General features: G+C 42.4%; 1 protein-coding gene across 2 annotated transcripts in view; it reads left to right on the top strand.

Annotated features, from left to right (window-relative positions):
* The first annotated feature begins 400 nt into the window (after positions 1-400).
* The window catches only part of LOC138300066 (receptor-type tyrosine-protein phosphatase V-like), a 573371-nt gene continuing 559515 nt past the window's right edge, over positions 401-14256 (top strand). The window contains exon 1 of one of the 2 annotated variants that reach the window (XM_069238934.1): positions 401-518. The gene's annotated coding sequence lies outside the window, so the exon portion shown is untranslated. The remainder of the gene's footprint in view (positions 519-14256) is intronic. The other variant, XM_069238932.1, reaches the window with a different exon arrangement.

Here is a 14256-nt window from a genome sequence, read left to right as displayed (position 1 = left end):
CTTGGGCAAAAAGCCAGGACTCGCGTTCGTGGCCGCGCTTGAAGTCGAGTCCACTTGGCAAGAGTCAGTGATGGACCCCTCTCCATGATGCACACCAACCACAGATGCATTACCCCGCGTTCGAGGCTTCTTCTTGTTAAGCATTTTGCAAATCCGCGGTGAATGGACTGTGCGTGTCTTTCGCTTTACAAGGAGGCGCGGTGAAAGGGATACCCTGCTGCGCCTTTCCTTCCAGTCCCTCCACCTGCTGCCAGGTGAGCTCAGTGTCGGCTTCTCTCGGCGTTGGCAGCCGGGCTGCAACCTCTTCCTTGCCGGCCCCTCCCTGAGCCCTGCAGCTACCATGAGAGAAGGCAAGCCGAGGCACCTCTAGCCGCTGCCAGCCGGGACATGATCCGGGGCGGCGGGCGAGGGTAGCAGGAAGAGCGGCGCGAGGAGCTGCAGTGCGCCTACAAGGAGCGAGAGCCCGGCAGCGGTGGTCGCGTCGCGAGGCAGCGTAATCGAGATCAGCAGAAAAACAGGTATCGTAATAGAGACGGTCCTTCTCCCTGTCACATTACGAGCAAAATATGCCGAACAGCCGGTCTTGTAAATCGTAGCAAGGGGATGGACTGTGATGAGTGGAAGCTGGGGCATAGACAGTCATGTCTTCAAAGATCAATGGTTTCATTCGACCGTGCTACCTTCGGTCTGACCTAGATTTTTAACCAGCAACGTTTTGCATTCTGGGGCTTGTAGTTTCAAGATTTAACCTTGTGAAACGGCGTGGCAAATTCCAGCAAAGTGCTGCGGTTAGAAACATGGATTGGATGATGACGCCGGAAAGAGTATCACTTGTCTGCTATGACATCCCATATGTGATGTGACTAGCTAATCCAGTTGCGCCCGTTTGCTTTTTGTCATTTGTTGTTTTGATATTTACGTTATAAACCTGGACAGCATGTACCAGAATACAAACAGCATACTAGAATTTCATGCGCCACTAACACTTGTTTTGGGCGATCTCCATTTCAATATATGTGAATACACCTTAAGCGCCAAGGAAAGGTTTATAAGGACTTGTTGGGCATGGGTCTATCATTTTTTTACGATAAGCGCTCAAGGGAAGGGATAGGACTTTGCACATTGTTTACTGATTGAACGCGCACGAGGCTCGTGTATTGCATGTCTTTATTAGATACATTTTTTCAGAAAGACAATGTGCGAAAGCTAGATCAACATTTCTAAAGGGGAATTAGAGACACATGTGGCTACATTGGAAGTCATCGCTCATTTCTCATACCTTTAGCAACCAAGCATTATAACATTTAAGGGTGAACTTTTACTTGTTGAAAAACTTCCCATTTTAAATGCAACAATCAATTTGCAAAAGTAGTTTTAAAATGTTACTTTGAGTCATTCTTAAGGTGAAATCCCCAATACATTGAAAATGTGCATCTGATTTACATTAGTAAACTAAATATTAATTTCACATTTCCAAATGGGTTAACATCTAGTTTATTATGTATAGTGTTCAAATTTTGAGTGTGGAAAAACTGGGCTGATTGCAGAAGCCCCCTCACCTTTTGCCCCAATTTTTAGCTGATACTGGTGTTTTCTGACTCTGACTGTGCACTGCTAACCAGTCCCAGGGCCAGTGCTCTGCATAAAATGGTATATGCAAATTAGGCATAATTATAATCGGCTCTGACAACCTACCCATAAGTACCTAGTATATGATAGGGTATATAGGTTTAGGGATCCCAAGGTAGATAGGACGCCCTTGGGTGTACTCCTGTAGTCCCTGGTGTCCTTGTAAAGGCAGGCCTGCCTTGCTGGCTGCTTTTAAGTTGAAGTTAACCTCAAACTCAACTCTGGAATTAAAAGTACTTCCAAAGTCCTAAACTACCTTATTTTTACACATCTCCCCTAAGGTCTGCTTTAACTATCCCCAAGGTTGGGTGCAGTGTAAATATAAGCAGGCACTTTATCAAATATGTTTTATAAGCCCTGGTGAGGGAAAAACAGCCAAATTAGGTTTTCCCTATTGTAGTCAATGGGCCCCATAGGCTGACATTGGAGACTTCATTTTAAAATACTAAAGTCTTCTTTTCCAAAGAGATGAGCTAAATATAGCAAGTTTGGTACCAAACTAAATGTTATATTAAATCCAACAACTCGCCAATGTTGAATTTAATATAACTAGCACAGGGAAAGAGTTTTAGAACTCTTTCTGAAAGTTACCAAATTCAGCCCCGTAGTGCCCTTCCCTGACTGGTCAGCCTCTGGCAGCCTGAGCCAGGCTGCCTTAATGAAGTATGAAGTGGCCTGGGCTGGCACAAAGGAAGCAGATGAGGGGGCAGAGAACTGCTACAGCAGATGGCAGAACAGGATTGGAGAAGATTAGCCAAACTCTGCCTTCAAATGAGGGAAAGCAACTTGGACAGAAATTGGACCTCCCCCCATTTCCTGCACTCTTAAACAGGTAGGAGCCCCACTGATTAGATTAAGAGATGGGCTGGAGGAGGTTCGGCAAACAGCCAAATTAGTTTTTCCCTATTGTAGTCAAAGGGCCCCATAGGCTAACATTGGAGAATTTATTTGAAAATACTAAAGTCTTATTTTCAATAGAGATGAGCAAAATATAGCAAGTTTGGTACCAAATTGAATGTTATAATAAATCCAAGAACTTGTCCATGCTAAATTTAATATAACTAGCACAGGGAAATAGTCTTAGAACTCTTTCTGAAAGTTGCCAAATTCAGCCCTGTAGGGCCCTTTCCTGATTGGCCAGCCTCTGGCAGCCTTAATGAGGTGTGAAGGGGCCTGGGCTGACACAAAACAAGCATCTGGGGAGCGGGGAACTGCTCCAGCAGATGGCCGAGTAGGATGAGGAAGAGTAGCCACATTGGCCTTCAAAGGCGGGAAAGCCACTTGGCGCAGAAACTGGACATCCACCATTTTGTACACTTTCAGACAGGAGGGAGCTCCACTGGTTTGATTAACAGGGTGACTGGAGGAGGTGCGGCAGGGAAACTTGACCAGACCTTTGGATGGGCTCAGACAGATGTAATCTTAAAGGAGATATTTCCTCCATGTTGGATTTTTAAAGAATGTTGCTTTCTGGGATTGATTTTTGCCACAATTCCCAAGAAGTGGTCATCCCAGAGGGTATTGGCCTGCACCTAATTGGACAGGAGCACTCCTCGCTTTTGACCCCCAGGAGCAAGGATAAATATGGCAGAGCTGCCCCACAATCCAGATCCCTGCTGGAAAAATATACTGGAGCAGAAGAACTGCCTTGCTGGACCCCGGGTCTCCATTTGGACACTGCACACACAAGGACTGCACCAGCAGCACACTTTGGAGTTCAACTAGAAAAGGACTTTGCCTTTCTTGTGCAACTTCAGGAGTTGACTCCATATAAGCTACAGGTACACTGGAGCTGCCCAGAGTCCCCTGCATCAAGTCCTGCAAGAAGTGCCAAGCTTACCAGTGTGCAGTGGCCATTTGAGGATTCTGACCAGGTGCATTCTGGGAATTGTAGTCCCAACACTCAAGGAGCAACTCAGAACCTTGGATCAAGTTGTGGACCCTTCAATGGCCCAGAAAGGACCTCTGGAAGAAGATCCAGAAGTTTTTAGACATTTGAAGCAACTGTTGTGAAAAGCTTCATAAGCTGAGACAGTGCATTGTGGGAATTGTAGTCCCAGACCCCAAGCTGCAGTCCAGACCCTCTGAACCCTGGCTGGTGCTGTGGACCACTTTCCTTAAGTGTAATAGAGCTCCATCGTGGGTGACCTGAAATCTGGACTTTGTCCCTGTCCAGTGCAAACTTTATTTTTAGCCCTTTGAGTGCTATTTGCTTCTAAGTGCTAGCTTTACTTTTAGTCTTTAAAAATCATACCAGTGGTTCCATACATTGGATTTTTATTATTTTAGTGTCATTTTAAAGATAAAAATATTTAAATTTTTTATAAAGTGGTGTCAGATTTTTATTGTGTGTTGTGTTTTACTTGTTTGCTGTTGTGCTGATATTAAATGCTTTACACACCTGTCTCCTAAATTAAGTTTAACTGTTCGTAGGTCAAGCTACCAAGGGTTGAGCAAGGATTAATTTACTGAGACCCTGATTGGACCTAGTGGGGGTTTGTGGCCTATTGCTAAGTGGAGGTTCCTACCTGCCCTTGACAATAATCAGCTTTCCAACATTGAGGAGACCTCTTCAGTGCACCAATAAAAACATAACTTGGTAATCAACCTCTCAGAATCCCTACTTGTGGTTTATATATAAAGCTATGCTATATATATCACGTATTAACAAGCATATACAATACTAAGTTTTTACCTCTGCTATAAATATAATGAAGGGTGTTTATGAGGTTGCAGCAACACTTCGTTTGATGGAGTGACATTGGTTCACATCGTCTTCATGTATTTTTTCCCCATCTGTTTTTAATAGTACTTGGTCCCTGCTTTTAGGGTTCAAGGGAAGCAAGCGTGGATGTCCATCATTTAGTTGGCTGGCGGTATGCTATTTTTTTTTTTTTTTTATAAATACGTTGCTTTTTTATTGTTCTTGAGTTAGGATGTTTACTTTCATTCCAGGCTCTTTTCCATGGACTGTCACGCTTATGAGTAAGGGCTCACTGTGTGACACACGTCATTTCACTCATACAAATTGGACCGCATCAATAATTTGGTGAACCTGGCTCCTATGTACAAGATGCTCAGTTTTTGTTTTTGACTCTATTGAAGGAGCAGCATAGTACGTGACATTTGGACTTCACTCTTTTCTGGACTGTAGTCACTACATTTTTCTTTTCAAAAATGTTTTTTTCTTACAATTGTTTTACACACCTTTAAAAAGTAGAGCTGTGTTTTTTTTTTTGTTTTGTTTGTTGAAAGGTTTTGTGCACTTCCCATTAGATCACACATAAAGAAAGCTCTGCACTATCTAAAGGGCTAGTGCTAGATTTCTGGAAGGATATATTAGTATGATGACAGGTTTGAGAATCAATGTTGCCATCTGATGTCAAATTCGGCAGCATCAGCCTGGTATCAGGTTTACTGAGGACAGGGGTAGACTAATTTCAGTTCTGCAAGTGATGTCACTGTCTGAGGTGGAACTTTATTGGTGATATCAGTGCGTGAGATCTAGTTCCATACTCTGACTAGATAATTGCTAGATAGATGCTGTTTGCATTAGGTGGTGATCATTGTGTGTGGCACATATTATATGACCTGCTTTCATAGGCACTGAACCCTGTAAGTGCTACGCTGGATAGTTGCTCAATTAAAGTTGCTTTCAGTACATGCTGAGCAGACGCTGACTTGTTATGGGATTTTGATCACTCACTTATGTCTAAATGTGCTACAGTCTGTTGGCCCACGGCATAGCTATCAACAGTGCAGGAGGTGCAATGGCACTGGTCTCCAGAGGTGTAATGGGTCCACTGGACCCTAATTGCTAAACTGTGAGAGTCTTCCCTTTTAAAATGAGCTGGAGCTCCACACAGCTAAGACAATCCAGCACCCTGAAGTGAAAGCAGGTTTCAGTGAGGAATTCCAAGCCTGCTCTTGTCAGCTTAGCACAAGCAGAATTGCCTTTTTGGGACTAAATGCATGTTCTTTTTTAAAAAAAGACACCAAAATGATAAAACTTGAATACGAGATATGACGTTTCAAAAACACATCCATAGATGACAATGGGGTTTGTAAAGTAAATGTTATTCTATGGCGAGTGACAGACAAAGTGCTTAGCACCGTTTGTAGTGACTGTAACAGAGCGAGGCCAAAGAGGAGTGAGTCTCAACTAAAGGTTTTTTTTTTTTTTTTGTTTCTTTAAAATTTGCATTTAGGCCCATATTTATACTTTTTTAGCGCTTGCGCCGCTTTTCAAAAAGCGGCGCAAATGCGGCGCTAAAAAAGTATAAATATGGGCCTTAGTCTTTATCTTGGAGGTCAAAATCTGCCAGGAAGGCAAGCCAGGAAGCAAGGGCTCAGATGAGCTCCACAAGTACAGACACACCTCTTTTGCAGTCCCACTGTAACTCCATTCTGAGCTGTAAAAAGCACAGTGCAGAACAAAGATTTCAATTTTAGTTGCTGTTGGGTACATTTTAGCACCCTTTACCATTCTCATGGATTTCCATAAACTGTAAACATTTTTCTTTGGGTCAGAATCTGTCAGCGAGGCAAAGCTGAAGTGTATCACTGGGCAGCCTGCCATGAGGCTGGATACTTTCTTCATAGAGTCCTACCAAATCAATGTTTCCTGTGGCAAAAAAGCTTTAAGTCAGGCAAACCTGAAAATCTTGGGCACAAAGCTCTTTTTCTCCAGGGAACCTAGGCAACTTGTCCATTTCCTCCAGAGATGAAAATGTTTCCAAGTTCCTGCTATTAGAATTTGCAAACCTTGTTTCTTCATTTCTGAGTTTTAAATATCCCCAAGTATTCAGGCACTGCTTTTTGGACACAATTTACAGGTTAAAGTAGAAACAGTGATTTCTGTTTCTACTTGAACCTGATCAAACCCAGATCGAAACATTAGTTCCAATGGGTCTTGCTGGTTCATCTTGCAAAGATGTCCTGGACACTTGTTTCCTTGTGTGTCTTCTAAAGGCAATGGTCCCCCAAGAAAGTAGCCTTTACAGTCAGCGATTCAAGGAGAGGAGAAGGAGGAGAATTCCTGTACCCTGCTGCAAGTAAAAATGACTTCCCAACACCAGTCTCCTTCTTTTTGTCACGTCACTGGAGATGCCAGCAGCACTCTGAGCTGTGAGCGATGGGAGCAGTGTTTTTTTTGTAGATGCTCCAGCAGTCCCCTGAGGTAAGCCTTCTGTTTGTGAGATCTTGCAGTTTTAAAGGGAATGTCGCTGGGGTTCAGTTGCTGAAACATAAGACAGAATCCTCTTTATGAAAGATGGTTTTGGGAAATCTCAAACACACAAAAGGAGATGGAAGAAATGCTTGCAAATAGTTTAAACCACTGGCAATCTCTATAGGTAGGATTCCAACCTGTCACTTTTTGACATTTATTTCAATCTAGAGAGAGGCATGCCTTATGCAACTTAGTACTGACCCTGCTCCTCATGACAACAGTCCACCCGAACTACCAGATGATGCCTCACCATAAAGCAACACAAGCTACACCAGTCCAATTTCAGCCTTGTAAAGCTTTGTCATATCTCACCTGCCAGGAGGCAGCAAGACCAGAAAACTGTCCGTGCCTCGTCTGAAAAGGCTTCTATTCACTGGCAATCTGCCTTTCACAGATGTCAGTCCAGCAGGATAGGAGTGAAGCTCAGAGGCTATTGTACATCATCAGACATCCCCCACATTGAAGGAGGTGCAAAAGAAACTAATTACAGGTTCCTTGTGAATAGCCCATCCTGACAGAAGATGCCAGCCACCAGGTGGAAAAGGATTGCTTTAAGGGCGGAAATATAACAATCTTATCTATAATTGTGACATTTAAAATAAGAATCGGTTTTGAATATTGTTTTTATTTTTGCTAATTATTTATGTCGCAAGAAATGACCTTGCTTCTTCCCAGCCAAACATAGAAGACTTGGGCTTTGGACATGGTCTAGAGTGGAGTAGTTTACGTGTAAAGTTACTGCAGCTTCACAAATAGCGTTAGCATTACACTTAAAGCCCATGTTGATAATTTCTGCTTGTAAACAGGTGCAGCTCACATGTTTTAAAATTGAATGATCTGCAAGTGGATCTCAGTGCTGCAAGCTACAACTGTGGCTGTCATTTCTATTTTTACATGTTCTACTGCAATATAAACAAATTCGGATTTGTCTGCAGTATTTGCACCGCTACCTGGCCTACTGTGTGAATGAAAGTTTTTCGTTCCTCTTGTTGTGATTTTCCCTTTGTCTGTTTCACAACAGCCTCACTGTTGCCCACATGCCGATTTGATTTTTACAACCCATTGCGGTTCGTGCACAATTAAAATTAAAAAGTAAATTACTTCAATTAAAGTAATGAACTAGATACCAAAGTTTAAAGACACGTGCACTGCCCAGAGGTCAGAATCATCAACAGTACAACCAAACAAGCATTTGCAATGCAATGGGTCTCGCGTTTGCTCGAGTTAGAGCCATTAGTGTTGTAAATTCCTAACTGGACTTTTCTTGCCACATAAATTGAAAAATAAAAGTAAAACAGTTGACATCAGCACGTCAAATCAAAGCGCCATGGTCACCATGAGCGTTAGTGTGAAGGAAAGACACAAATGGAAAAAGAAGTTCATTTGCAGTCAAACATATCGGCAAACGTGCAATTATCCATGTAACAGGGTCGATGGTCGAGGTGGTAACAAAACTGCCCCAAGGAGGGACAAACATAAAGTGTTTACCAATGATAACCACCACAGATAGATTACAACACATCAAAGCGCTTGCATGCTCGACCTAAATACCCCTCCCTCACCATACATACACTGAGCAACCTCCCCTCATCATTACAAACAAATTCACTTATATCCACTCTTTGATTTTACGTATGTGGATCAACTCCTTATGCTACATCCTAAACTGCTGTTCACTCATGATCTGATGGTACCATACATTGAATTGTTTCTCTTTATTTTACCTTTATGTTATATTATTCTTCTGTTGTATACAATCTCAATAAAACACTCTCTTGAAATAACATTTAAAAAAACACAGCATCGCCCTTATGTCTGATACCTTAACCCAGTACAAAGATTCCCTCACTTCTGCCAAATTTAACAGCAGTCTGCAATTAAAGACACACATGAGAGGGGAATTCTTATGTCAGATTTGGAAACAGTTATTTATGATGTAGTCTTTAAGAAACGTAAAGCACAGGGACAACACTTAATGCGATTACCCATCTTCTGTGTGGCTTCAGGCTTCCTGGGCCACACTACAGAGCTATCTTTCGATTATTAAAGACTAAGGCCCTGAGCTGATGTGCATCACTTGGTCAGTTTGTTACATCAAGGCCAACACCCTACAGATTTTATCTCAACGTCCTAACTATGAATTTGCATTTGTTTAGCACCACAGCCCAGAACTTATTTCAGCGTCAAATACAGAAAACGTTTCCACCTGCAGGGTGGAACCAGCCACCACTATTCTGCTTGAGTGTGTGTGCGGAAGGGAATAAGACCATTATTATTCCAACAACATCAGTACAATTTATCATATAATCTTTATGCTGTCACTTCCAAATGTTCAATTATTGGCAGTGCATGCTCACGCTAAGATTCTAATTATGAGGCATTGGAAATAAATGGATGATTTTAAATGTCTAAAAAAATCAAGCAAAACGGACAAAATACAGGGATGTATGGCTGAAAAAGAGAAATATTTTACGGATAATAAACATTAAGTTGGCTCTGTCATAAGGTATTTAGAGGGAATCACTAGGTGGCTGGAATCAACAGCCCATTTTAGGACGTGCTGGGCAAAAAAACAATATTTGACATTCGCAAAAATAGTAGGATTCTCTAAACATTTGGATGGATCATTCGATCGAGCATAGAGGCAGGAGGTAGTAAATCACAGTCATAGCCAACTCACTAGCACCCCAGAGTTTGTGATCAAAGAGATCGTTGGGTAAACTGGATGACCATGTCCCTCGGGTCAGTGACTACTGTAATCTAGCATCTGTGTCACAAACTTGGGTGGGGCAGGGGCCAGTGGCATAGTAAGTGTGTCATGGGCCCTACTGTAAGGAAGGAAATGGGTCCGTGGCCACCGTTCGAACTGTGAAATACAGCAATATTCATAGCTTAGTGGGCCCCTCAGGCCTCTGGCCCGGTGACACTGTACCTGCTGCACCAATGGAAGCTGCGCCCTTGTTGGGGGGATAAAATATTTGCAAGGCCACTTTTAGGTTTCTTAACAAAAAGTAGCTCCTAATTAGGAAGACGTACACGGGGTAAAGTTAAAACACTGCATTTGGTGTCACCCAGTGGTATTACTGTGCTAGCTGTACTTAGGCAGCCCAACTCTGTCTTTCTTTGTTAGGTTTCGCATGCACAGCGCTTGTGCGGTGCTTGTGAAATCTGTTGTAGTCAACATAAATCTTCATACATTGAAAGGAAAAAACAGCGCTGCTACATTTCACTCGTAATGAAACCATTCGGCAAAAGTGCCACTATCTACGTAACCGGCAAAAGTGCAATTAACTATGTAACAGTGTTGATGTTATGCAAAGTGCTTGACTTCTGCCAAGCGAGATCGCAATGCGAACAAAAGCTAAAAAATAGTCCACAAACCTGACGGGAAACAGCGAGCCTCGCATGTTTTCAGTACTTGGTCGCTGCGCTCGAGGAGGGCTAACCACCGGAAAAGGCATGACATATATGCGTGCCTTCCACTAACGAGAGCAAGCAGATTTTGAAAGGCAAGCCTACGAACCAATGAAAGACACTGACGTGACGTGGACGGGGCTCCAACCCCTTTTCTAACTCCTAAAGCATCACGCAAGCGCATGCGACGCAGACTCTACCCTAAAAATGAGGGAACCAAGCAAAAAGGAGGATATGAAGGTATATCTTATTCTGAAAGTGTGGCATGTATGCGGTCCTCTTGGCCCTATGTTGTATACCCCTGTTTTATTTTGTCTTCAGTGGCCGTATTATGAACCGGAACAGAAGTGAGTGTGCTACCATTTTCCAAGAAAGCAGGCAGCAGTGCTTAATTTGTAAATAAAAAATTGCCGATGCCCAAAGCTCTCCTTTGAAACACACGTCTGCTGCAGTTAAGTGTAACTGAGGAAGCATAAACCTTGAAGCCATCTTGTGACGCTTTAATTCATTTACAGCCACTCCCTGCCCCTTCAGCTCACTCCTGCAGGTTTCTGCTTTCTCCCTTTGTGACGCTTTTTAGTTTTTCTCTTCCTCCGTCTGTTCCATATGTGTCTTTTGTTAGTAGTAAATGATTGTGGTAGAACAATAAGTGCCGGCCCTCAAAAATAAGTGCTGTGCGCCCTCACCGGAAACCAGCGGCTCAAATTAATCACTGGGCAGCACTAACCAGGTAACTCCGTTATGGCATTCGCTGTAGACAGCACAGCTCTTGCGCTGGGAGCGTTGGTCAGTGTTCCTGGAGAGTGCCATGATTTTAGTGTGCAAGTGCATATAGATGCAGAATGGAGCTTTGTGTCACCCTTTTAAAGCATTTGCTCTTCTGGCTATGCATGGTCTTCTCCAGCGAACGCAGGCCGAAAAACTCATATAATGAAGGAGCTTGCCTTTGGCAATAAATATTTCAGCAGCAGTACCGAGAAATTTCTTGAAAAATCAAAACAGGCACCTCACTTGCACATCTTTGTCAAAGATGTCCTGTATGCAACAACACATGTTCAGCAGACAGATTCTTGAGGCCAATTTGCATAACTTCGTTCCACGTTTGTGTCAACTTAGAAATTACAGGTATATTTCAGTTTCTTTATGCATAAAGAGTTCTAAGGTTCATATAACTAAGTTCAGCATTGACACATTGCATCTAGAAATGCAACAATAATATTTAACTTTCTGCCTGCTCATAAACCAAAACTGGGACATTGTTCATCTGGCAGGGGCATTATGCTGTAACCAAAGGGAACCAAACTATTTTGCATTGGACTGAGCGCTGACAAGCCAAAGAGCTCACTTATTTTAAAATCACATTATAGATATCATTATAAGAGGTGTGCGAAATTAATGCAGTTTGCTTTCGCATAATTACTCGAAATTTCGGCTTTTTAGTACAACATGTGTCCCCGAGTTAGTTTTTAGAGGGAGGACACGATTAAGAAAAGCACTGCAAACAGCAGCCGCTCCTGTTCTGTTTCCCCTTTCCACTCAGTAAATGTGTACCGCACATGGGTTGTTCGTGGTAAATACGTATTGCAAATTGCAAATACGTATGTGAAGTGGCGTGATTTCGGGAATTTTACCTAGCAAGCGTTACACAAAATTCCCCAAAAACGCAAATTACACTGACATATTTTTTATTTCACCACAAGACCTAAAATTAATAAATATATATTATTCACCTACGAAAGCCACAGTTAAATTGCAGTCACGGTTATGAATTTCCTAAAAAACACTGAAATTCATTGTGATTAGGACCACAATATGTAATTCACACCACAGTTATGCAAACCATAACTCACACACAAAATGCAAGGCTCATGACTTCAGCCTTAATGAAAGAGATGCAATCACAAATGTTGTATATCATTTTAAAGGTGAGACAACATATCTCATCACCCATACTACTTTGTCAGAGACAACTTTGAATGTACTTTTATTTATTGGTTTCATTATATATTATTTTTAATTGCATTTTGCTCTTCGCGTTGTCACTTTTTGGTAAAATGTTTGCGAGGTCATCCTTGTTGCAGTTGGTATGCGACTTGTGGAGGTATGGCTGTAGTTTGACATGTGGATTGTGGTCCTAACCATAACTTGAGAATTTCGGTGTTTTTTTTTTTTTTTTTTTTTTTTTTTCCGCTTTTCATTCGTAGCCATGACTGCACTTTATCTGTGTGTGTTGTGTGTGTTTTTTTTTTTTTTTTTTTTTTTTTTTTTTTTTAAGCACTGTGTGCAGTGAGCTCATGTTGCTGCGGGTGGCCAATATCCACTTTTAAAGTCCTACAGACGAGTTCAGTGAGGATTGGCCATAGGGCTTGGCCTCTGGCCTGGCCATGAACCCCACCCTCCACAGGTGACCAACCCCCACTGTTAACAAACTTCAACCATGCACAGCCAGAGTTGGCCACAGGCCAGACCTCTTGCAATGGAGGCTGGCCTCCTGCTGCAGGAAATACTCCCAGGGTCCTGCCTCTGGCCAAGCCCTGCTTCCAACTCTTCCCGGGTGGCTAAGTCCCACTGTACATAACCTTTGGCTGTGCACAACATATATTAGTTGCAGGGCATGGCATCCTAAAACTGGGGTTGGTCTTGGGGCCTGGCTTTCTCACATATACTTAAGGTGGCCATTCCCCACTGATTATGCTCTTTGACCATGAGTAGCGGGGTTTGGCAAAGGAACTTGACTGCTGCTTCACCCTACTCCCACCCCAACATGTATGGCCAATGCTTACATGTGGCAGTTGGCTAAGCACAGCAGTAGGACACAACATTTTTCTCCACTTGTGTTAACCCGATTTGAGGGTCCACTGTTGGATTCATGAATTCTGGACCCAAATAGGCCTGATAGGGTCAGTGTGTACAAACTGCCTAATTATGCCTATTTTCTTCTGCTATTTCCCAAGATGGTGCTTAGTGCATGATGTTATGTATTCGTGACTGCAACAGACAGGTTTCTGTGATGGCTAGCCACTCACAAACCAGTGTGTTCATAAATCCACTGCCAGATCCCAGGATCTGCAACGCACAAAGGAAGAAAAATCTCCCTAGTACTTTAGTGTGCATTGATTTTTTTTATTTTTAATATGACTCTCAAACTCTCTGTAGATTCGCAAATTCACTATGTTAACTATTTAGATACTTCTAAATTTGAACTTCTTCATGGCCAACTCAAGCACTATTTACATATTTAAAACATGAAGGGCCACATGTACAAAGCATTTTGCACATCGCAAACAGCGAATCGGGCCATTTGCGACGTGCAAAATGCAGTTTGGGATGTACAGACCCATTTTTGTGATTCGGTAATCTATTTACTGAATCACAAAAAGGGTTTGCGAGTCTCAATTAGGAAGGGGTGTTCCCTTCCTAATTGCGAGTCACAGTCCCATGCGTAATTGTTTTGTGAATGCGGTCGCAAAACAGTCACAGTTAGCACAAGTTGCAAACTGATACTAACCCATTCGCAACCCCTTCCCCTGGGAACCCCTTCCCTTTTGTGAATGGCAGCGAAAACATTTTTTCATTTTCTGTTTTAGAAATACATCTCGTTTTCCTTTAAGGAAAACGGGCCGTATTTAAAAAAAAAAAAAAAAAAAAAAAAGAAAAGAAAATGGCTCATTTAAAAGCAGTCACAGACATGGTTGTCTGCTTTCTCCAGCATGCCGCCATCCCTGTGAGGGAGGCCATTCCCAATGGGGTCGCAAGTTGCGACCTACCTCATGAATATTCATGAGGTAGGTCATTTGCGACCCCATTGAGAATCGCAAACCGTGTCATTGACACTGTTGTACATAAGGTTTTGTGACTCGCAAATTGCGAGTCACTCTGACTCGCAATTTGCAAGTCGCAAAATCTATATTTCATACATGTGGCCCTAATTTCTCAAAAACTACTGAATTAATTTATACCAAACCAAAAAAAGGCACTTCCTT

Source organism: Pleurodeles waltl, chromosome 6, assembly GCF_031143425.1.
Source record: "Pleurodeles waltl isolate 20211129_DDA chromosome 6, aPleWal1.hap1.20221129, whole genome shotgun sequence".
NCBI lineage: Eukaryota > Metazoa > Chordata > Amphibia > Caudata > Salamandridae > Pleurodeles > Pleurodeles waltl.
The sequence above is the reverse complement of the archived record's forward strand: the minus strand, read 5'-3'. Positions and strand labels throughout refer to the sequence as shown.